The sequence below is a fragment of the Saimiri boliviensis genome, chromosome 10 (genome assembly GCF_048565385.1).
Source record: "Saimiri boliviensis isolate mSaiBol1 chromosome 10, mSaiBol1.pri, whole genome shotgun sequence".
Lineage (NCBI taxonomy): Eukaryota > Metazoa > Chordata > Mammalia > Primates > Cebidae > Saimiri > Saimiri boliviensis.
The window spans coordinates 122,177,620-122,202,210 of record NC_133458.1 but is presented as its reverse complement, the minus strand read 5'-3'; the positions used below and the strand labels follow the sequence as shown (position 1 = coordinate 122,202,210).

Sequence of the window (24,591 nt, the reverse complement as noted above, 5' to 3'; positions counted from 1 at the left end):
TGTTTAAGGTATAGAATATGATTTATGAGTTACACGTAGGTAGTAAAAAGATTACTATAGTGAGACAAATTAACATATTTATCATTTCACTTAGTTACCCATTTTTCTTTGATTTCTATGGCAAGAGCAGCTAAAATCTACTCATTAAGCATAAATCCCAAATACAGTATAATGTTATTATCTATAGTCTTCATGTTGTACATTAGTTCTGTAGACTTGTTCATTGTACATATCTGCCACTTTTTATACTCTGACTTCATATCCTTGTGTACTTTGTCTATATACTCTGTCTCGCCATTTTCAACCCCTGTCCCATGCCCCTGGTAACCACTGTTTTGTTCTATGTATTTGAGTTTTTTTACTTTCTGCATATAAGTGAGAACCTGCAATATTTTTTTTTCTGTGTCTGGCTTATTTCCTATTGCATAATGTCTTCCATGTTCATCCATGTTGTGGCAAATCTTGCAAATGGCAAGATTCCATTCTTTCTCAGAATAAAATTTTTTTTTTTTTTTTTTTTTTTTTTTGAGACGGAGTTTCACTCTTGTTACCCAGGCTGGAGTGCAATGGCGCGATCTCTGCTCACCGCAACCTCCGCCTCCTGGGTTCAGGCAATTCTCCTGCCTCAGCCTCCTGAGTAGCTGGGATTACAGGCACGTGCCACTATGCCCAGCTAATTTTTTGTATTTTTAGTCGAGACGGGGTTTCACCATGTTGACCAGGATGGTCTCGATCTCTTGACCTCGTGATCCACCCGCCTCAGCCTCCCAAAGTGCTGGGATTACAGGCTTGAGCCACCGCGCCCGGCCAAATTTTTTATAATAATATAATAATAATATTCCATTATTGCTATGTACCAGTTTCTTTATCCGTTTGTCCATTGATGCACACTTACGTTGTTTCCATATCTTGTCTATTGTGAATAATGTTGCAATAAACATGGAAGTGTAAATGTCTTTGCAAGATGCTGATTTCATTTCATTTGGGTATCTTGATCATGTGATAGTTCTATCCTTTTTAAATTTTCTTTAGAAAACCTCTATCCTATTTTTCATAATGGCTATACCAATTTACATTCCCACCAACAGTATACAAGAGTTCCCCTTTCTCTACACCCCTGCCAATGTTTGTTGTTTTTTAACTTTTTCATAATAGCCATCTAATGGGTGTGAGGAACTATCTCATAGTGGTTTTGATTTGCAATCCTGATGGTTAATGATGTCGAGTACCTTTTCATATACCTATTGCCCATTTGTATGTCTTCTTTGGAGAAATGTCTATTTATGTCTTTTGTCCATTTAAAAATCAGATTATTTGTTTTGCTACTATTGAATTGTATGAGTTCTTTATAAATTTTGGATATCAACTCCTTGTGAGATATATGGTTTGTAAATATTTCTCCCAGCCTGTAGGCTACCATTTCATTGATTGTTTCCTTTGCTGTAATCTCGTTTATTCATTTTTGCTTTTGTGGCCTGCTCTTTTGGTGTGATATCCAAAAATCATTGCCAAGGTCAATGTCCAGGAGTAAGTGTTCTCTTAGAGAAATTTTATAGTTCCTGGTCTTATATTTAGGTCTTTTATCTGTTGAATTTTTTAAAAAAAAATTTTCAATGACTTTAGAGGTATAAGTGGTTTTTGCTTACATGGATGAATTGTATAGTGAGTAGTGAAGTTTGGGATTTTAGTGTACCCATTACCTGAACACTGCACATTGTACCCAGTAGATCATTTTTCATCCTTCACCTCCCTACCGCCCTGCCTGCTTCTGAGTCTACAATGTCCTGTGTACCACTCTGTACACCTTTCTGTACCTTTTGCTTAACTCTCACTTATAAGTGGGAACATGTGGTATGTGGTTTTCTGTTCCTGAGTTACTTCACTTATGATAATGGCTTCCATTGCTATCAGCGTTTCTGCAGAAGACATTCTTGTGTTCTTCTTTATGACTGAGTAGTATTCTATGGTGTACATATACCACATTTTCTTTATCCACTGATTAACTGATAGGTACTTAGGTTGATTCCATATCTTTACAACTGTGAATTACACTGCAATAAACATATGCATGCAGGTGTGTTTTTATGTAATGACTTCTTTTTCTTTGGATAGATACCCAGGATAGTGGGATTGCTGGGTTTTATGGTATATCTGCCTTTAGTTCTTTAAGAAATCTCCATATTGTTTTTGATTTAAGTTGTACTAATTTATATTCCCACCAGCAGTGTACAAGTGTTCCCTTTTCACCACATCTGTGTCAATATCCATTCTTTTATCCATTTTGAGTTGATTTTTGTGTATGGTATAAGATGAGCCCAATTTCCTTCTTTAGCATGTGGGAATTCTGTTTTTCTATCACCCTTTTTTTGAGATGGGGTGTCACTGTGTTGCCCAAGTTAGCCTTGAACTCCTGAGGTCATGTGATCCTCTTTCCTCAGGCTCCTGAATAGCTAGGACTGCAGGCATGTGCCACTATACCTGGCTCCAGCACCAGTTCTTGAAGAGACTGTCCTTTACTTACTCATTGTATCTTCTTAATGCCCTTGTCAAAAATTAGTTGACTGTATTTGTTTGTGTTTATTTCTCAGCTCTTTATTCTGTTCCTCTGGCCTATATGTCTTTTTTTTTTTTTTTTGCCCAGACCATATTGGTTTGATTGCTATGGCTTTGTAATATAATTTTAAGTCAGAGAGTGTGGTGCCTCCAACTTTGTTTTTCATTCTCAGAATTGTTTTAGCTATTTGGGTCTTTTATGGTTTCATATAAACTTTGGGATTTTTTTTTTCCTGTTTCTGTGTAAGAGTGTCACTTGGATTTTGTTCCCTTTACTTTAAAAACTATTTTAAAGAAGTAGATAATTTAGATGCTTGGGAAATCTGAATTAGTGTATCCTTCAAAAGAAACAGGGAGCAATGACTTTTTGAATTAGAATTATCTTTGTTTTTAGGGTTTGAGTTATAATTGAAACATAAGAGATTCTTTCTCTACATCAGGGTTTTACCACCCTTGGCAATATTGACATTTTGGTCTAGATAATTCTTTGTTGTGGAGGCTGTTCTGTGTGCCATTATAGGGTATAGAGAAGCATCACTGGCCTCTACCCACCAGATGCCAAGTAGTACCCCTCTGCTCACCCAGTGTGACGATCACTGGGGGACAAAATCACCCCCACTGCTCAACATTATAGGTTTCATATTAACAAAAATTAAGGACTGCTTTGCAGGTATAACTTATATTCTTCTTTTCTTGTTACAACTGTTAGACCCAGATTAGAATTTAATATATGTCTCTCTTTTTTTTTTTTTTTTTATTTGAGACGGAGTTTCGCTTTTGTTGCCCAGGCTGGAGTGCAATGGCGCAATCTCGGCTCACCGTAACCTCCGCCTCCTGGGTTCAGGCAATTCTCCTGCCTCAGCCTCCTGAGTAGCTGGGATTACAGGCACGCGCCACCATGCCCAGCTAATTTTTAGTATTTTTAGTAGAGACGGGGTTTCACCATGTTGACCAGGATGGTCTCGATCTCTTGACCTCGTGATCCACCCGCCTCGGCCTCCCAAAGTGCTGGGATTACAGGCTTGAGCCACCGCGCCCGGCATGTCTCTTTTGAACAAACTGTGAGAAGTCATAAATTCATAGATTAGCTCTTTTATTTTGATAAAGTGGCTATTATAGCAATACCAATTTTTCTGATTTAGATACCATATTCAAATGTTTTAATTCTTGCTTTAAAATTATTTTATTTAAAACATTTTAAAAGTAATATATTAATAATTTTAAGAAAATTTAGAGAAATACAGAAACTTATTAAAAAATTAAAATCACCTGTGATACTAAAGTTTAGCTATAAATAGAAAAACATGTACTTTTAAGTCAAGTACTGATGAAAAGTGTAGTGTGATTTTGGTGAACACTTAAGAGACTTTGCAGATTAAAATTGAATCCTCCCTTCCTGGATTAAAATGGTAAACTGTGATTTTAAACACTTCCTCATTTTTTAAGAAAATAAAGATGCTAGAACTCACTATTATTTTTACTTCACTTAGATTAGTCTGGATTGTATAAATAATTGTGATAACATGCACAAGGGTATCAGATAAAAAAGGCTTGTTTATGAGTGAATTATCCATTTGTGAGATTAATATTAACTTGCTTATATGGGTGTAAAGTAACTTCTTATATAACACATTAAACCTTTCAACTGTTCATGTGTAATATATGGCCTAGGTGTATATGTTTATATATGTGTGTGTATATATCGATATGTATGTGTATCTGTTTTCAATTTTATAAACAATAAAATCTAGGTTTGAACAGAAGCCATAGTCTTTGCTATGTAATTGAAAAAGCATGTGTTTTGGTGTAGGCAAATTTAAGGAAAGTCATAACTCTCAAACAATTCGTCTGTTTAGAAAATGGTTTCGGGACTTTACATGTTAAACCCATAATTCTATTACAATTATTGAGTTTTGTAACAAGAAGCATTTGTTCCTTGACTTAAACTTTTAGCAGAATTTAACAATTAGAAATTTCTCAGAATGGTGCATGCTGTCTATTGAAGAAATAGGGGGGATTAAGAAATGAGCCATTTCTGGAAAGCTGAAGTTAATCTTAAAGGTTAAATCTGAATCTTGGCACTCATGGTTTGTGTGGCTATTGATGATGCTAAAATGTTAATTTATTTTTGTTTTCTTTTATCTTTTGGTTTTGTTTTTGTTTTCTCATTTTGTTTTGTTTTTATTTTCTCTTATGATGTACCATTGCAATTTTGACTGATTTCAAGGAGTTAATAAAATGTTACAGGTCACAAAGACTTTTTTATGAATTACAAATAATCTGTCTAGTATCATTTTACCTAGAAGAGGGAGGCATTTCATTATTAACTTTTTGCTGAGTTTATTTTTGGAGTCATTAGAGGTTTATTGACAAATGGCTGATTTTATTTCATAGGAGACTTATTAAAGGATATGAACTTTCTATAAGGAGGAAGGACATTGTATTTCACACACTAGGTTTTCTGCCATATCAAGCATCTTTTTTCTTATAAAAGTTACTGGTATCATATAACTGGCATCCCAAAATATGAAGTCAGTAATCAGCTGTTCAACTATTAAGAAGGAAGAAACGAAACAACTGCCAGTGCTGTATCTTTTTCTTGTGTTAGAGATGGCTTTAATAAAGGCTCTTAACTTTAAAATTTCTGTTTCTTTCCAAAAGCTAAGAAAAACAAATCTTTTTTTTTTGACTGCAGGTTATATGATTGGGACTGTGCCAGGTGCCTGCACATGCTTCCATTTACAGTAGTCCCCTCGTACAGTTTCACTTTCTGCGGTTTCAGTTACCTGTGGTCAGCTATAGTCCAAAAATATTAAATTGAAAAATCCAGAAATAAACAATTCGTAAGTTTTACATTGCTCTTCATTCTGGCTGATATGATGACATCTCCCTGTCCCACCCAGGATGTGAACCATCAAAAAGATGGTTTGTCTCGCATGTCCTGTAGACACTAATCTTCTGTTTGTCACTTGGTAGCCTTCTCAATGATCACATTGACTGTGGTGTTTATCATAGTGTTTGTGTTCAAATAACCCTAATTTTACTAAATGATGGCCCTGAAGTGTAAGAGTACTGTGTCTAATTTATAAATTATACTTTATCATATGTGTGTATGTATAGGCAAAAACATAGTGTATATAGGGCTTGGTACTAAGGTTTTAGGCATCCACTGGGAGTCTTGGAATGTATTCTCTGTGGATAGGGGGGACTGCTATAATGTTTTTCCCCCAGCTATTGAGGCATAGTTGACAATTAAAAATTGTATACCTTTAAGCTTTACAATTTGATGATTCAATATATGCATGCATTATAAAATATTCACCACAATCAAGCTAATTAACATTTCTGTCACCTCATATAGTTAGCATTTTCTTCCAGCCCTTCCTATTTTGGTGAGAGCCTTTAAGATTTACCCTCTTAGCAACTACATTCAATACAATATTGTTAACTATATTCACATTGTTTTACATTAGATCTTCAGAAGCGATTCATCTTGCATAACTGAAACTTTGTACCCCTTGACATCTATTTATCATCTATCATATATAGATATCTATCTATATATCTGTCTGTCATCTATCTTTTTATCTATCTCCATCCATCTATTCACATGTACATACATTTATATACATGTACATATATGTATATATGTATATATATAAACATATGGGTATATACAAACACAATAAAAACATCTGAAAATTTTAAGGTTTGAATGACATAATGGGCAGTCTCAAGGGAATAGAGAAAAAGTTCTTGGGAAATAATGATTTTTTTTTCAGCATTCATTCTTTCATTATAGAAATTTGAATGGAAGATAGTCAAAGTAGTGGTCTTAATATAATCATTTTTTCTCCTTTAATTTGGCATTGTTGATATATTTTGGTTTTGAAATTAGTATGTGACAAGTGTATTTTAGCATTTTATTAGAGGAAATGCTTACTGTCTTTTAGATGTGAAAATGCCATTAAGTAAGGGATTCTACTGGCTATCTGAGGCCATGAACCCAAAGAAAGAATATGTTTAATGTTTTTTAGGAGTGAGAATTTTGCATTTGGTAGCATTGAATAGTTTAAGTGGCATCATTCACGTTTACACATGAAAATATATATTCTTCTAGTCCCCTTCCTCTTTCTTTGTTTATGACAGGATTCTGATCTGAGGTCTCTTGAAGGACTTGCCTTTTCTTCAGCAGGAGGTGGCAATCTTAGCACATTTACTTCTAATTAAAACCAGAATCCAGTGTTTTCCTAGGGAATTTATTATTACTTTTAAGCAATGAGAATTTTGAACTTGGGAGTAGAGTTTTTTCTTATAAACCTTATCGTACATTTGGGCCTCAGAATTAAAAAAAGCTGTTGGTTGCCCATTGTGCTTTAAAAAGGTTAAAAGTCATCATGTTAGTAGTTTTGTGGCATTCTTTTTCATTATAATGCTTGTTTTATGGGTTTTATAAAGATGCATTAAACTGTAGCAGCTTCTGTTGGAATAATGTTAAATTAAGTTTCAGGCTTTACTGGCCACTTATTTGTCCTTGACAAAATCAGTTGTACTTATAAAGTGATCCACATGACTGAAGATGGAAATACGTATGCACTGACAGATTCAAAGTTACTGAGGTAGTGGGTACATATACCAGAAGTGAAGGGGAAAAGTGGAGGTGATTGCAGACTTTTAATAACCTTTACCTGAAATTCCTTTTGTGTAATGAAACTACTTTAAGAAGTATTTTTCCTTATTAAACCACTGCTGATATTGTTTATAAATTAGGGAATACAAGGCTAGGCACAGTGGCTCATGCTTGTAATCCCAGGACTTTGGGAGGCCAAGGCAGGCAGATCACCTGAAGTTGAGAGTTCAAGATGAGCCTGACCAACACGGAGAAACTCCGTCTCTACTAAAAATACTAAATTAGCCGGGCATGGTGGCACATGCTTGTAATTCCAGCTACTTGGGAGGCTGAGGCAGGAGAATCACTTCAACCCAGGAGGCGGAGGTTGTGGTGAGCTGAGATTGCGCCATTGCACTCCAGCCTCAGCAACAAGAGTGAAACTCCATCTCAAAACAAAAAAAAAAAAAGGAAAAAAAATAAGAAAAAGAATACAGTTAAATGAGTATAAAACAATTATGACTGTGGATAATGTTAAATTTTATGACTAATTGTGATTGCTAATTCAGAATTTTATTTATTTATATACACACATACATACTTTAAACAAAATGGCTTATACTGTCCATTATTAGCTTTTTCTTTTACTGTAGACTATGCTTATCTTTCCATGGCAATATATAAAAATCTATCTTACCATTTAAAAAATATGTGATTTAGTTATAAATATTTATATAACACATTATATTATGTGCCGGTAGGATTGTTTCTATTTTTAATGTATTTTTAGTTGACAAATAATTGTGTGTATTAATGGGGTACAGTGCAATATTTTCATCCATGTATACATTGTAGAAATATTAAATCAAGCTAATTAACATACCCATCACCTCACCAATTTTTTTTTTTTTGTATAGTGAGAACATTAAAAATTTGTTCTTTTAGCAATTTCGAAATACACATTATTATTAACTGTGGTCACTGTGCAGTGCGACAGATCATAAAAACTTATTCCTCCAGTTTAAATGAAACTTTATGCCCTTTTACCTCATCATTTTTAATGGCATAGAATTTGTGTTTTACATATGCATATACATTACAGTTAATCAGTTATCTGTTGATGTATATCTAATGCTTTCAATAGTTTTTATAAATCATTGAACTTATTTGTAATTCTTTATATATTTATTAAAAATATAAAATGAATACATTTTTATTGAAACAAAACCAGAAATTTCCTTTTCATTTTTTTCCTGCTGATGAAATCTCACTCTTCTCCCAAGGTAAATAAAATGGTGAGCCACCTTGCACTTGGAATCAACAGTGTTCAATGTGTTTATAAGCGTAATTGGTTTTGTTTTACGTTGTTTTACATAAATGAGATCACTCTGTATATTAGCCTGTAATTTCCTCATTTCAGTTACCTGGACATCTTTTCATGTCCAAACACATAGACTTTTGTTCTTTGAGCTATGTACAATTCTGTATTTGGATATTTCATTATTTAGTCATAGAGATTGCTTCTAAAATTTTAATTGTGGACAGTGTGTTTTTGCATTGGCTCACTCTGCCTTGATATATGTGCCTTTACAGTAAAGCTCATGGGTGTGTATTCTTTTGATCTGTCTGTGACATATATTTTAGCATTTACATTTAATTTCACTTAGGACTAGTGGTATGTGTTGATCTTGTGGTGGAAAATAGAGGCAGTTGGCTAAATATTCTAGAAAGTTTGCCGAGAGATTGATCAAATAAGCTCAGAGGAAGAGGTTTTTCACTTCAGGATTACCACATTCATTTAGTACCTTCTTTAACATCCATTTAAATTAAACTTCTCACTGAAAGCCCGTTTGACTAATGGAAGACTTTCATTGACTTTTCACTCTATGAAAATAAATTGATAAAGGTTCAGGAGTTATCAGCTGTAAGTATGCTTCTTGGTAATGGATGCTTATTCAAACTTTTATTCTTGTGACAATCAAGATCAGTAGAAGTCTGGCTCTTTGATGGTTGAGATGACAAATTTCAGTCGATAGAAACAGGACTCCTCTAGAAATTGTGTCAATGGCTTTCTAATGAGGTGAAAGCATGCTCTTTCTGTCATCTCTTCTCTCCCTCATCTTGAAGAATAGAGAGCTATTTCATATATGGAGGGCATTGTTTGCTCCATGAAATAAGAATAGCCTTTTCAGGCTGGCTGCTTATTATCTAAGTACTTTTGGAAAGAAGGATGTAAATTCGCCAATAATTAGGTCACTATTTTTGCTAAGAGTCTTCTAACTCATTTGCCTTCTTGCCAAGGTTCAATATACATGTTTGAACGTGTGATTTTAAAAAATGTTTGTCCAAACTTTGATCATCATGTCCCATGGCAGAGTCAGTCAGTGGGGCCTGAGCTTCAGGAATAGTGGGGAGTGTGATTCCTCAAAAGTCTTACTTTTGTTTTAAGTAACATGCTCTGTGCAGAAAACGTCTTGTAAAGTTTGCTTTAAGAGGGAAAAAAGTATTTTCTACTTTTGCCGCTGAGAGCTTTAACCAAATGAGTATTTTAGTGTATTTGTTTAGCCTTTTTACTGTGAATTTATATGCAGTAAAGCTGGATTCATATTGTATTTACTCATTTAAAGTCCTTTCCTCGCTTAACAATATTGTGAGCATTTCCCCAAGTCAACAATTACTCTATTACAATATAAATCTAAGCAGTCATAAAGAATTCTGTGGTATACTGCTGTTAATGGAGTCATTTCTAATATTTTGCTTTAAAAATACTGTGGTTATAAATTACTAGTATTTGAATCTTTGTGAATGTTCATCTCTGATATTTCTTTAGGATAAAAACCCCGTACTGGATAATTGGGACAAAAAGCTTTTGAAATTGTCTTATGTCACAGAGATGGGCTTAATTTATGTTTTCATTGGCTGTGTGTAATGTCTGTGCCAATACCAGGTAGTATCATTTTTTAAAGTTTCCTAATCTTCATTTAACAGGAAAAAGTGACATCTTATTATATTTGGATAATTTATAATAATAAAAAATGTACTGGGCCCTTACTTGATGCTACTACCTATGACTATGCTAAGGATTTAAAGTAAACTTTCTCATTTAATTCTCAAAGGAACCCTGTAAAATAGGTGATCATTCTCCTTTTAGGCACGAGAAATGTAATATTGACAATTAAGCAATCTGCCCATAAACATACAGCCTACGAGTTGTGGGTTATCTTTTTAACTTTTAATGTTGCTTATTTGCTTAATCATGCAGATTTTTTTTTAATTGCATTTTAGGTTTTGGGGTACATGTGAAGAACATGCAAGATTGTTGCATAGGTACCCACATGGCAGTGTGGTTTGCTGCCTTCCATCCCCTCACCTGTATCTGTCATTTCTCCCCATGCTATCTCTTCCCACCTCCCCACCCCCCATCCCTCCCCCATTTCCCCCCAACGGACCCCAGTGTGTAGTGCTCCCCTCCCTGTGTCCATGTGTTCTCATTGTTCAACACCCGCCTATGAGTGAGAATATACGGTATTTGATTTTCTGCTCTTGTGTCAGTTTGCTGAGAATGATGGTTTCCAGGTTCATCCATGTCCCTACAAAGGACGTGAACTCATCGTTTTTGATGGCTGCGTAATATTCCATGGTGTTTATGTACCACATTTTCCCTATCCAGTCTATCATCGTTGGGCATTTGGGTTGGTTCCAGGTCTTTGCTATTGTAAACAGTGCTGCAATGAACATTCGTGTGCACGTGTCCTTGTAGTAGAATGATTTATAATCCTTTGGATATATACCCAGTAATGGAATTGCTGGGTCAAATGGGATTTCTATTTTTAGGTCCTTGAGGAATCGCCACACTGTCTTCCACAATGGTTGAATTAATTTACATTCCCACCAACAGTGTAAAAGTGTTCCTATTTCTCTACATACTCTCCAGCATCTGTTGTTTCCAGATTTTTTAATGATCGCCATTCTAACTGGTGTGAGGTGGTATCTCAATGTGGTTTTGATTTGCATTTCTCTGATGACCAGTGATGATGAGCATTTTTTCATATGTTTGTTGGACTCCTGTATGTCTTCTTTTGTAAAGTATCTGTTCATATCCTTCGCCCATTTTTGAATGGGCTTGTTTGTTTTTTTCTTGTAGATCTGCTTTAGTTCTTTGTAAATTCTGGATATCAGCCCCTTGTCAGATGGGTAGGACTTCATGACCAAAACGCCAAAAGCAATGGCAACAAAAGCCAAAATAGACAAATGGGACCTAAAATATGTGATATCATATTAAAATATGATATCACATATTTTAATCTTTTGTTACGGCTTCTGATCTTGGTATTTTCATTAAGACCTTTCCTATACTAACATTCTAAAATATTTTCATGTTTTCTTAAATTTATTTTTGATGTGGGCTAGGCATGGTAACTCACATCTATAATCCCATGCTTTGGGAGTCTGAGGCAGGTAGATTTCTTGAGGCCAGGAATTTGAGACCAGCCTGAGCAGTGCAGTCAGACCTCATTGCTAAAAAAAAAATACAAAAAAATTCGCCAGGCATGGTGGTGTACACCTGTAGTTCCAGATGCTTGGGAGGCTGAGTTGGGAGGATCCCATTAGTCCAGGAGTTTGAGGCTGCAGTGATTGTGCCACTATACTCCAGACTGGGTGACAGAGCAAGACCCTGTCTTTAAAAAAAATATTTTTTAAAGATTTGGTTTACAGTCGGGCTTCAGTTTTACCCCCAAACATTTATCCACTTGTCCAGGCACCTGTTATGAATATTCTTTTCTCATATGCTAAATTCCCATAGTCATTAATTTGTTTTTAAAGTCTATTTATTTCCCTTGATTTATTTGTCTGTAGTTTATCTGTAATGAATGTCATACCATATAAAAATATTAATGTACAGTATGTTTTGCTTTGTAGGAGGACTGATCATTCTTCATTGTTCTCTCTCTCTCTCTCTCTCTCTCTCTCTCTGTCTCTCTCTTTTTGGAGACAGGGTCTCGCTATGTTGCCTAGACTGGAGTGTAGTGGCATGATCATGGCTCACTGCAGGTTTGATGTCCTGGACTCAAGTGATCCTCCCATCTTAGCCTCCTGAGTAGCTGGGACCACAGGCAGACGCCACCATGCCCGGCTAATTTTTTTATTTTGTAGAGTTGAGGTCTTGCTGTGTTATCCAGGATGGTTTTGAACTCCTTGGCTCACGCAATTCTCCTACCTTGGCCTCCCAAAGTGCTGGGATTACAGGTGTGTGCCACTGGGCCCATCCATTGTTTTTCTAAAAAATTTCTGTGTTATTTTTGTTCCTTTTCACTTCACCCTTAAACTTTAAAAGATAGTTTATTGAATTCCATAAAAAATTATTTTAGAATATTGTTTGGCATTGCATTAAATCTATAAAGTATTTTGATGCATAACTGGCATGTTTGTGATACCATTTTTCCCATCCAGGAACACAGGATGACTTATTATTTATTTAGGCATTCTTCTGTGTCTTTCAGTAAAAATTATGCTTTTTACCTGTGTTAGTTTTTTGGTTGGTTAGATCTTCCCTGTCTCTTTCCTCCCCACCCCACTCGCTCACTTCCTTCTTTTCTTCCATTTATGTGCCAGCACTGTGATAGGCATTATGGATACAAAATTGAGGTCTGTGGCTTCTTTAAGTTTGGGTAGGGAGATAAACATTAAGTAGATAATGATTAAGTAGATAGCAGTAGCTGTAAAATCACAACTATTATGAGGGAAAATATAACATGTTAATAAGAGTGTGTCTTAGGGGTATAGTCCTTAATTTGACCTTACTTAATTTAGTCTTCCTGAGGAAGTCAAGATCTCAAAGTTGACCTAGAGTCAGTGCATTAGGAACCTAACTGCTTGATGGCCATTGTGAATGAAATCTTTGTTTTATTACTTTAAAACATTTTTTGGAGGGGAAAGCAGGGAGAAAGCCAGGTAGGCAAACTATGTGTTGACAGTTACTTTTCCTACACGATAGGTAACATCCCACTCTACTCTGGCTTCCATTGATAGAAAGTAGTCAACTTTCACTCTTTTTCTATTTGCTTTTAAGACATTCTTTGTGCTTCTCCAGTTTCTTATCAGATATCTAAGGGAGGGTTTATTTTTACTTATCCTACTTGGGATTTCTTGGATTTAAAACTGGATCTTAGCACTGATGACTTTCAGTAGTTCTGGATAATTCTTAGCCATTATTTCTTTGAATTTTGCCTTTTTTATATTTTCTCTAGTATGTACTTGTGAAAATCCAGTTAGATGTAAGTTAGACCATCTTACCCTATTGTTTATGTCTCTTAACTTCACATGTATTTTCCATTCATCTCTATTATTTTGATGCTTCCTGGATTGTTTTTTAGATTTATTTATGTTTTGCTTTCTAAATCACTGCTATTTAGTTACAAATGTTTATTAAAACTGCTCTTAGACTTTTGCTAACTTTGTTCACTCTTCATTATATTTTTTATTCCTCAAAGTTCTCTTTGTTTTTTTAAAAAATTTGCTTGGTTGTTGATATGGTCTCTTAATCATTTTTAATACCTGCTTTTATTTCTTTAGCCATAGAAAATGTAATACTTTTATATTTTCTGTCAATAATTTCCACACATGGTCTTTGCAGTTTTCATCCTGTTCTCTATTATTTTTGCTACTTCTTGCTCATGATGCCTTCAATTGTTTCATGTATTATAACTTTGACTTTGAGGTCATATTCTTTGGAACATTATGAATGGGAATGATTGGTGTCTTTCTTCAAAGATTTGAGTATTATTTTGTCAGATATTTGGTGGTACTTCCAACCCAGTGTCCCTTTATTCTAAAATTGCAGATTGAAGTTTCTTGGGTCATCCAGTGGAATGAATTTAGTCGGCAAACCCACATTAAAATCAGTTTGGGGTTTATGAATTCTTAGGAGAGATTTTTTTCCTTCATCTGGTTCCAAGTTTTGAGATGTGTACTTTATTTTGCTTTCTCCTGGGCTTGAGGGGGAATGCTTTCCAAGTTCTCCTTACAGTAGAGGTAGAGCTCTTTGTGATCTTTGCTTTATACTGGAGGGATGAAAATAATGTAAGGATATACTAGATTCTCCACAAATGTGGTCCACAAGTTTTTTTCTTCTTCATTATATCTCATTTGAGAGCATGAAAACTGAAGCTTATGGTTGTTTGATTTAGGAAGGTGCCCCAGTGGCTCTTTATACCTTTATGGGGTTCACACTTTTGCTTAGTTTTTAGTTTTTAAATTTTATTTCCTTTTTTTTTTTTTTGGTTTGGCAGCATATTGATGTACTTAAACATACTGCTTTGAACAAACATTTTATACAATAATTTTAGTGTGAAAATCAGGGTATTATCTGCTATTCTCCTCTACTTGTCCCCTGCTTGCTTGATTTTATTTACTTTTACAAGCAATTAAAGAATTCAGCAATTAAAGAATCAAGTTTTGTCTGCTAAAGTGTAATATTTTACATTTTATAAAATAGATGTTGCTTATAAGCATATGAAGTGCTATTGTCATGACAGACCATGTTAAATTTGGAATCAGAAGGGAATTTAGAAATTATGTCGTTGGCCTGGCGCGGTGGCTCAAGCCTGTAATCCCAGCACTTTGGGAGGCCGAGGTGGGTGGATCACAAGGTCAAGAGATCGAGACCATCCTGGTCAACATGGTGAAACCCCTTCTCTACTAAAAATACAGAAAATTAGCTGGGCATGGTGGTGCGTGCCTGTAATCCCAGCTACTCGGGAGGCTGAGGCAGGAGAATTGCCTGAACCCAGGAGGCGGAGATGGCGGTGAGCCGAGATGGCGCCATTGCACTCCAGCCTGGGTAACAAGAGCGAAACTCCATCTCAAAAAAAAAAAAAAAAAAAAAAATAAGAGAAAATAATAATAAAAAGAAATTATGTCATTACATGCCTACACTGTGCATAACATTAAGTTGGAGAAACAGTATGAAGATTAGAAGACATAGTGTTGAGTTCTGGCCCTGCTAATTACCAGCTGTGTGTCCTTTAACAAATATTTGAACTTTCTTGAGTCTTAGGTCTCTCCATAGTAAATGAGGACAATAATTCTTGACCTTCCCAAGTTACAGAATAGTTGGATATGCTAATAATGTGTGGACCAGAGCTTGTAAATGCCTATTACTGTTAATTCTAAAGTCTTTCATTTGGTTCTGTTAATTTCATTGGACTTCTGTTAGAAGAGGTCATCAATGTATTCATAGATTGATTCTGTTGTTTCACATACCCTCTTAAAACCCACCTCAATATGTTAGCCTTGCTTCTTTAATTTCTTCTTTGTATGTCATTGGAGCTCAGCTAATTTTTGGAGCATAGAGCAGAAACCAAGAACTTTGAAAGCTAATTTAGAAAGATTTATTGAAATATACAAGGAGTGTTATGTAGTTATACATGTCCTTCACCTTCATATCTGATGCAGCTGAATTCCTGTGTTTTAAGGCATAAAATAAAGCCAGTCTTTGATAGAGAATAGTAAAAGCCCTTGCAGTATCCAGTCAATACTGGGAAGATTTTTGATAGGATTGGATTGCCTACTTGTCAGCAGAGGGAGCCTTCGTCTCACTTTTTGATTCCAGAATTCTTGTAGTATTGAGTTTTTAAAAAGCCAGTATATTTATGGAAAATGCTGGTTTTCTCACCTAGGCCCAAATAGGAACCAGTTTTTCTTTTCTTCCTGGAAAGGAAATACTTTCTGTGTTTGTTTTCTGAGTTCTTTATAAGAGTTGTTCACAAGTGCTGGCGTGGAGGGTTCTTTAAAAATGGTTAATGCTGTAACAGAGGTTCTCAATTGTTATCCTCTGTTAAGGTTTCGAATGGTCTTAAGATAATGGAAGAAAAAGAGCTAATGTAAGTTAAAGCTAAAATATGTTCAGTTAGAGGATTGTACTTAGTACTGACGTTTTTTACTTCCTACTTATTTGTATTAGTATTAATACTTCTAAAAGAATATTGGTGATTATAATCTATTTCTTAAAAAATTTCTTGATTGGGGCCAGGTAGGGTGGCTCATGTCTATAATCTCAGCATTTGGGAAGCAAAGGCGGGCGGATCACCTGAGGTCAGGAGTTTGAGACCAACCTGGCCAACCAACATGCTGAAACCCTGTCTCTAATAAAAAGTGCAAAAATTAGTCAGAAGTGGTAGCGCATGGCTGTAGTCCCATCTACTCAGGAGGTTGAGGCAGGAGAATCACCTGAACCCAGGAGGTAGAGGTTGCAGTGAGCTGAGATTGTGCCATTGTATTCCAGCCTGGATGACAGAGCAAGACTTTACCTCAAAAAAAAAAAAAAAAAAAAAAAAAAAAAAAAAAATCCGATTGGGCATTTCACAAGGTTGACAACCCTATGATGTTCCCCAGTAGTTTCTGAAATTTTACAGGTTAATGAAATTCATGAGCCTGGGAATCACTGCTTTACTGAGTACTTTAGCGAATAAAAATGAACATTTCTGAATTGAACCATTTCCAATTTCTTGGCACATTTTTTCCCAATCTTCCTCTGACATCTTCTCTGTCCTTTGGTATGTAAAGAGTGAGACTTAATAACTAAAGTATCTGATATCCAAGTTATAAATAAGTGTGGGTGCTGGGGGAAGTTGGTTTGATTCTTTTTTAAAGCATACTAAATTTAGGTTTAAGATTGGCTTACATTCCTACCATGCTTTTTGTACAGTACTGGGCAGTTAATATACGTTCTCTCTTGCCCTCATTTAGTTTTCATGGCAACCTAGTGGGATATAGAGGTTATAATAAAGCTTGTTTTGCATTTGAAGACACAGACTGAATGACATTAAACAAAGTTACCCAAGTCATATATCTAGGATGTGTCTGTCAAAGCCAGAATTCAAAATCTTATCATCTTGTGTTTCCAATTCAAAAATCATTGCTCTTTCCACTACTTATTGGTACTATATCTACATTTGATGCTTTCTCCATATTTGTTCAATTTGTTGTTTTATGATATACCATCCTGCTCTGGGAACAGGGAACAGTCAGAAGAGTATCCTAATTAGTGCCCCTTTTTGGTACTTTACCTGATGATAATAATCTCTTGTTTTGTATTGAAAAGAAAAAGACTTTGTATCCAGGTTCTAATAATACTAAAGCTTTAAGTTTACTCTGAGTATGCTTTTGAAGTCAGAGTTTTATGAAATACTAAGGGATCTAAGGATCATTTTGCTCCTTTGGTATCCACTTTGGGTTTCTACAATTTATTCTTTATGGTTAAATGATTTTTCTACTCATTTGTATATTTTCCTTGTAGGGTTCTCAGCTATGCTTCTTTTATTTCCTGTACTTTTTAATATTGTCTTTCCAGGAGGCTTTGTCTCTCTCTCTCTCTCTCTCTCTCTTTCTCTCTTTTTCTTTTTTTCTTTTCTTTTTTTTAAAGAGCAGACTTAACCTTAATCTTTCCCCTCTCTTATTAATAGATCTTAATGTATCTACTGTTAGGCATACAATGAGTACTTAGTCTTTTGACTTAGTTCTAACTCTGTAATACCAAATGGATACTAAGTTTTGTAATAATTTTGAATCACAGTTTCTTAAGTGTCACATGGCAAACAAAGGTAATTATTTCAGGACTTTCACCATATATTATTTTTACTTTGTTGTTATTCATTTAATAAATATTTTTTGGTTCTAGTGGATATGAGGGACTATCAGGGATGGAGAGGCATGGTGAATAAAACATAATGGCAGTTCTTATCGAGTTTCCATGTGAATATGGTGATATTTTCAAACATTTTGGTCCTCTTGGTGATAATTGATATGTTGGTAATCTAGAACTACAGCTTGACATAGTTTCTTGCTTTCATGATGGTTCAATTTAGTTAAACAGATATTTTTGGAGCACCAACATATAAGAGAATATGCTCGATGCGATCAGCTAAACAATGAAAAGAAAATAAACTTTAAGGACTTAAAATGTAAGGGCAGGGTTATTTTATTTGCAGTATTTGCTTGATGGGACTGGGTGAGAGGGAGTACTCTATGTTCATTTAGTAGACATACACTGAGGAGTTCTTTGCTATCTTGTTTATGAATTTATACTTAATTCTGAGATACTGAAGTATCTTTGAAGTTTTTGAGTGGGTTGATAACATGATTGCATTTGTATATTCAGATGATTATTTTGGTATATTTGTCACTAAACATACGATATTTTAATGACTTCCCTTGGAAGAAACCAAGGAAATTTAAGAGAGCAAACAATGGCTAAATGACATATTGAAGTCTGTGAAAGGAATGGACAGTTCAGGAAATTTAGTGTTGTAATTATCCCTAATTCATTTTGATTTGCCTTTTAAAACCATGTGAGTTTAAATCATGTTAAACCTCAGCTGATAATTTCCTAGCTTTAGTTTTTTTTTTTCCCTACAACCTTAATTAATTGGTCACAGTGAGTTCAATGTAAACTGTAGTTTTTGTCTTGTGTCTTCTTTTGATATGCTAATGATTTAATTAAGAGAGTTGATAACATATAAAAAGCAAATATTTAGCTTTGGAAGTTAATGGTTTATGGGACTGATACTATTGCAAATGAGGAATATTTATACAAAATAAAGTATTTTAATTTTTTTTTTGCTTTTTAACATTTTTAGGAATACTCTCTGGGGTTTTATTATGATTGGCAATTACCTTGAGAAGTTTACCTTACTTCAAAACCAGTTATTTATTTGTTTAAAATTTATACCTCAACATTATACTCATTTTTTAATAATTTTACTTTTAGATGAAGGAGAAGAAAGAAATGCTAATGTACGTGGGCTCTTCTATATGATGTCTGTCTTGTCTTTCTTAGGGAGTCATTCTGTAAGAAAATATCAATATGGGGATGGGGAGAGGGAGAGAGAGAAAGAGAGGGTATGAATGTGAATATGAATATGTGTGTGTGTTGGGGTGAGGGTGTGCAAACAGAGGCAGCTCATTTCCCTTTTGCAGATTCTGGCACACTCACAATATTCTTTTTTAGAGATTTCAATAGTTAGCATGTTAAGGAAGTTGCTATTTTGAGGAAAGTTAACTTAAAATAGGCAGAAAATCATTTGAACAGCCAACAGTCACACAGACCTAAGTTCCGAGAGGCTTCTCATAATTCTTAAAGTCTTAAAACCCCCTATTTTTGGCAAAAAGTATGAATTTCTGAGTGTGTATGTATGTGTTTGTGTGTTTGTGTATGCAGGCACACTTTCTCATGTTATGTTTTATCCTTTTTTTCCTGAAGAAATTTTTTCCCTTGATTTTTAAGTTTTTCTATTTAAGTTTGGTCTATAAGGAACAGAATAACCCACTAATATCAGTTACTTAAGATTTAGTGAATGCTTACTAGGTACTAGGAAGTATGTATTTTAATTATATTTAATCCTTATTGCAGTATCATGTAACATTCTCTTCTTACCATTACTTTACAGATGAGAAAACTGATAGAGCTCCCAGGGGTTTGAGATAAGGATGTTGCAAATTTGTCCTCAAGTTGTGGCTTTGCCATTAGTTCTAATGAACATGTCAGTCTTCATCAGCATTGTCTCCTGCACCCAGTCTGTCCCTCCCAGCAGCTTCCACACACCTCTTTTTAAATCCATGTCTCTGTGCATGGTGTTCTATCTGCTTTTGCTTCTTTTACTGCTTCTTAACCTGCAAGACACAGTGTTCTAAAGCTTTTAATCCTCCCATAGCCTTTTACATTACTTACATTACTTTACTATATCTCTGTTGTTACATTGTTGTATTATTTAACTCCCATATTTGTCAAACTTTCTGAAGGTAGCTACTATGTCTCTCCTAGCACATACTGGGTGAACAATGAATGTGCATGGAATTTGTTGAATGAATATGAGTTATGGAAAATGTTATCAAAACTTTCATGATTGTTTCATCTGACAAAATAATTCACCCAATATTTTGTGGATGCAGACGATAATGTAATGTTTAGGGCCTTGTTTTAAACTCTAAAATTGCATTCATACTGAACCCATCACATATAATGCTAATTTAATCAACGGTTGTAATTTTCTTATATTATGTTATTAACCTTGTTCACAGTTTAGGGGAGAAGATTGTGATAAATAGTTTGACAGAACACATAGTAATGGTCTTTGTAAGGCAATTAAAATTTCCTATTAAAATTAGACACGTTAAAATGTCAAAAGACAAGTTCATAGGAGAAGTTAATATGTAGACTTAAATTTTATTTTCTTGAGTCTTTAAGCAATTAGTCTCATAAGGCTATTTATTGGAGTAACACTTGAATTATAGTTGAGAATTTGTGTAACTTTTCCCTGGTACATCATTTAAAAATATTAGCTATTTAGCTCAATACATGCATTCTGTTTATTCATTTCTTCTGTTTGCTTCAGGTTTTAAAATATATTTATTTATTTGTGCCTAAGATTTTAAACTTAGAATCTAATTGGATCTTGCATTATTATTAGGCACTAATTATCCTTAGAGTGTTCAAACTAAAACAGAATATGAGGGAGAAGGTAATAAGGAAGAAGCTAGTTATTCTTTCAACTAATTACGAATTATTAGTTACTAAGCATAGCCAAATAATAGCATGTATCTCAGAACTATGGTAGTAGTTTTATTTGTATGATGGTATGAGTGGAAAGTACAAAAATGATATTTAATGGCAAATTTACAATCTAGCAAGCTCCAGATATCCATCTACTATTTGTTTTTAAGGCAGTATCTGTTAGAATCCTACTCTGAACATTTTTATGTCTTTGTTCGTAGCAAACATGTTGCATCATTTTTGAGGTGGGTTTGCAGTAAAGATTAATGTGTTAGTGTTTCAGTCTTTCTGTAACAACAACAACTTTTTTTTTTCCGTGCATGCGTAAAATGAGCGGAAGTTCCACAGACTTTTGGGCTCTTCTGTTCTTATGTATCAGTCTCTTGATGTTTCCTGTCTGCCTTTTTGACTACCTATACAGCTGTTTTTTGTGTGTTTTTCAGACTTGGAGACAGACCAAATATTTTTGACAGCTGCATGCTGAACTGCGTATATGCTTGGCCATAGGTCACGTTTGCATTTCTTCACTTGTATTTTTACTCAATGTGTAAAAGAAATATGAGCATAGAGAGATTCAGAAAACATGTAGCATGCCGAGTAATGGTAGTTTTCTTTCATGTTTGCCACACCACTTACTCTGTTGCATATAATCACAGGAAGAGAAAGACAGTATAGAAAGAGAGGATACAGCATTCAGGACTGCCCTCCATGGGGCCCTTGTTGCCATAATAATGAATGATGGAACATGCTCTGGGTTATTCATCATAGAAAAAAGTTTTGGGCATGGTAACACACACCCACACACTCCTACACTTTATGACCAGATTATAATTTCCATGTATAGATTATAATTTAGTAGAGAAGACTGTTGATTTAGCAGTCTGATTAACAAGTAGTTGATTACCAGTTTATACATCACGTTAAGGCTTTGACTATATGATATTTTAATGCCAGGAAATGAGACATACTATTTAATAAATCTTCATGACATGAAGCTGCTGTAATAGAACTTTTCTGCTTCTACCCCCCGTCCCTCCAGGCATGATTTTTTTTTTTTTGCCTTTGAAAATGAAAAATAATTGATTTTTAAAATCCTCTCAAATTGATCTTGGTCAGTTCTTTCTCAGTTTGTTTCCAGATCTTACAAGTAATGTTTCAAATCACAACAGTTGTTTTTCTCTTACTGTGCTCAAGATTACTAGAATAAAATCCAGATTTTAAATTCTGGTGAAATCTTCTGGTTTTTTTCCTATATAAAAATTATTTTTTCCTGTATGGTTTAAGCATAATTTTTGAGGAAGCCTTATTAAGATACTGTCATCTTTTCAATTTGTGGTTTTATATTTCATGTTCTGTCGGTTAAACATGATCCATTGCACTGTGGATCGAGTATGACAGCCTCTGCATCTTTTTCTGTGTTCCTTTCCCTCTGATAATTTTTCTCTACTTTTACCTTTGACTGCTATTCACCCTGCCCATATTTTGCAGTCCAGGGTACATTTTATCTGTCATAAAACTTTGCCTGGGAATTTTACTGTAATGAAGTTCTTTAATTTTCTGTAGCATTTAGTCTGTTTTATACCATTTAGATTTTGTATGTTAATGCATATTATTTTAATAAATGGATATAAATTTCCCCTCCCAGGGTTTCAGTGTGTTAACATAGAGCCAGATGGATTTCTATTTGAATATTAGTTGTCACTTTCTAATTCTTTGACATCAAACAAATTATTTAAGCTCTGCGGGTTTTAGTCTTCTCATGTATAAAATGGGACTACTGTCTACTTTTTAGAATTAATAAAGATTATAACTACTATGCTGTTTAAGTGTTTAGCAGAAGGCCAGAAATGTAACAGGTGCTCAATAATGGCAGTAGTAGTTAATATTGCTGTTGTTCCATATTTCTTACAGCTCCTGATACTGTACTGAGCATGTGGTAAAGACTCTTTGAGTGTGGTTCATGGCAAGGTCATTTAAATAGCTTCTGAAATCCCATTGCTTTTGTGAAGGCTTCCTGTTGGCTCTGTTCTGTCAGAATGACAAAACTTTCATGGCTTTTTCTGGACTGTTCTTTCTATTCCAATTATCTGTAAGGGGAGCCTTTGGTATGTATTCTGAAGGGGTTTCCAAAACAGTGATTTGAAGGATTTATTTATTTATTTTTGAGTAATGTTTTGGATCAATCCCTACATTTTTCTAAAAATCAGTAGCCAAGATTGTAATAAATAAAGCATTTTTCACATACTTTGTATGCAGTGTGAAACACATGGAACAAAATCTCAGACAATCTGAGCTACAGATGAATAAATTATTTTGCCTAGCTTACTTCAGCTCAACAGACATTTATTAATGTAGCTCTTGTGTGCCAGATATTTTATAGTTGTTGGATTTACAAAGATAAGTAAGATATGGTTTCTGCCTTTGAGTTAGGCCAGGGCAAATGAGAGACACAAAAGCAGACCATTTCAATAGATGATATGTTCTAAGATGGAGGTGAGATGGGGCCCTGTGGGATCTCAGATGGAGGGTGATAGAAGGGGAAAGAGAAGACTTATGGGAAGATGTGAGCCTTAGCCTGTGATGTCTCTCAGAGGAAAAATGCACTGATCCACTTGATTCAGGGACAGAGACCTGACTCAAAGTGAGTTCAGTATCTACAGGAATGAATTGCCTGCAGAGTTCAGAGGCAGATTTGGCTCCAGTTGAGGCTTGATACACTGACTCAAACAGTATCTATCATGGCTTTCTCTTAAATGTGCTTTTGGAAAAGCCAAATGGCCTCTATGATTCCAGACCATATGCTCCTCATGCATTACTCTCCAGGAAAGAGTAACTTTTCCTCTAGTTCCAGCTCAAATTAGGGATTTCGTTTTTCTCTCATTGGCTGTAAATTATTCCTGAACCAATCAGTGTGACTACTGGGGTACTAACTGGTTTACATGTCAGGGCCTGGCTTCAAGCTTAGAATCAGGTCAGTCTTACCCATACCTTATGGCTAAGCATGGAGGAAACGGGAATGGATGACTTGGGGGAAGCTAGTAAATGTTCACTAGACTAGGGTAAGAAAAGTTAAAGGACCTTTGGAGGAAAGAATATCATGTAAACAAAAGCAAGGAAGCATGCAACATCATGATGTGTGTGGGAAATAGCAAGCAGTTAAACATTAATACAACATGTAGTATAAGAGTTAGGATGTAATTATAGAAATAATAATGTGTTTGGGTATTTTCCACTGCTAGGTCTAGTTTCCATACATTATTTTATTTAATTCTCACAACTGAAGTAGTTGCTCCATCTAGCAGGTAAGGAAACTTAAGTCCAAGCTCACAGCTAATAATTGGTGGAGCTGGACTCAAACGAGATTATTTGGCTTTAGAGATAGCCCACTTGGACTTAATGTATTCTCTATGTTGCTAGAGTTTCAGCAAATAGGACCTCTTCTACTATGCTATATTAGGCTGTTCTCACACTGCTATAAAGAAATACCTGGCCGGGCGCATTGGCTCACGCCTGTAATCCTAGCACTTTGGGAGGCCGAGGCGGGTGGATCATGAGGTCAAGAGATCTAGACCATCCTGGTCAACATGGTGAAACCCCGTCTCTACTAAAAATACAAGAAATTAGCTGGGCATGGTGGCGTGTGCCTGTAATCCCAGCTACTCAAGGAGACTGAGGCAGGAGAATTGCCTGAACCCGGGAGGTGGAGGTTGCGGTGAGCCGAGATAGTGCCATTGCACTCCAGCCTGGGTAATGAGCAAAACTCCTTCTCAAAAAAAAAAGAAAAAAAAAGAAATACCTATGATGGGTAATTTATAATTGACTCATGGTTCTGCAGGCTGTATAGGAACCATGATGCTGGCATCTGCTTGGCTTTGGGGGA

General features: G+C 35.1%; 1 protein-coding gene across 12 annotated transcripts in view; it reads left to right on the top strand.

Annotated features, from left to right (window-relative positions):
• The window catches only part of BBS9 (Bardet-Biedl syndrome 9), a 492,396-nt gene that overhangs the window by 109,619 nt on the left and 358,186 nt on the right, over positions 1–24,591 (top strand). The window lies entirely within an intron of this gene.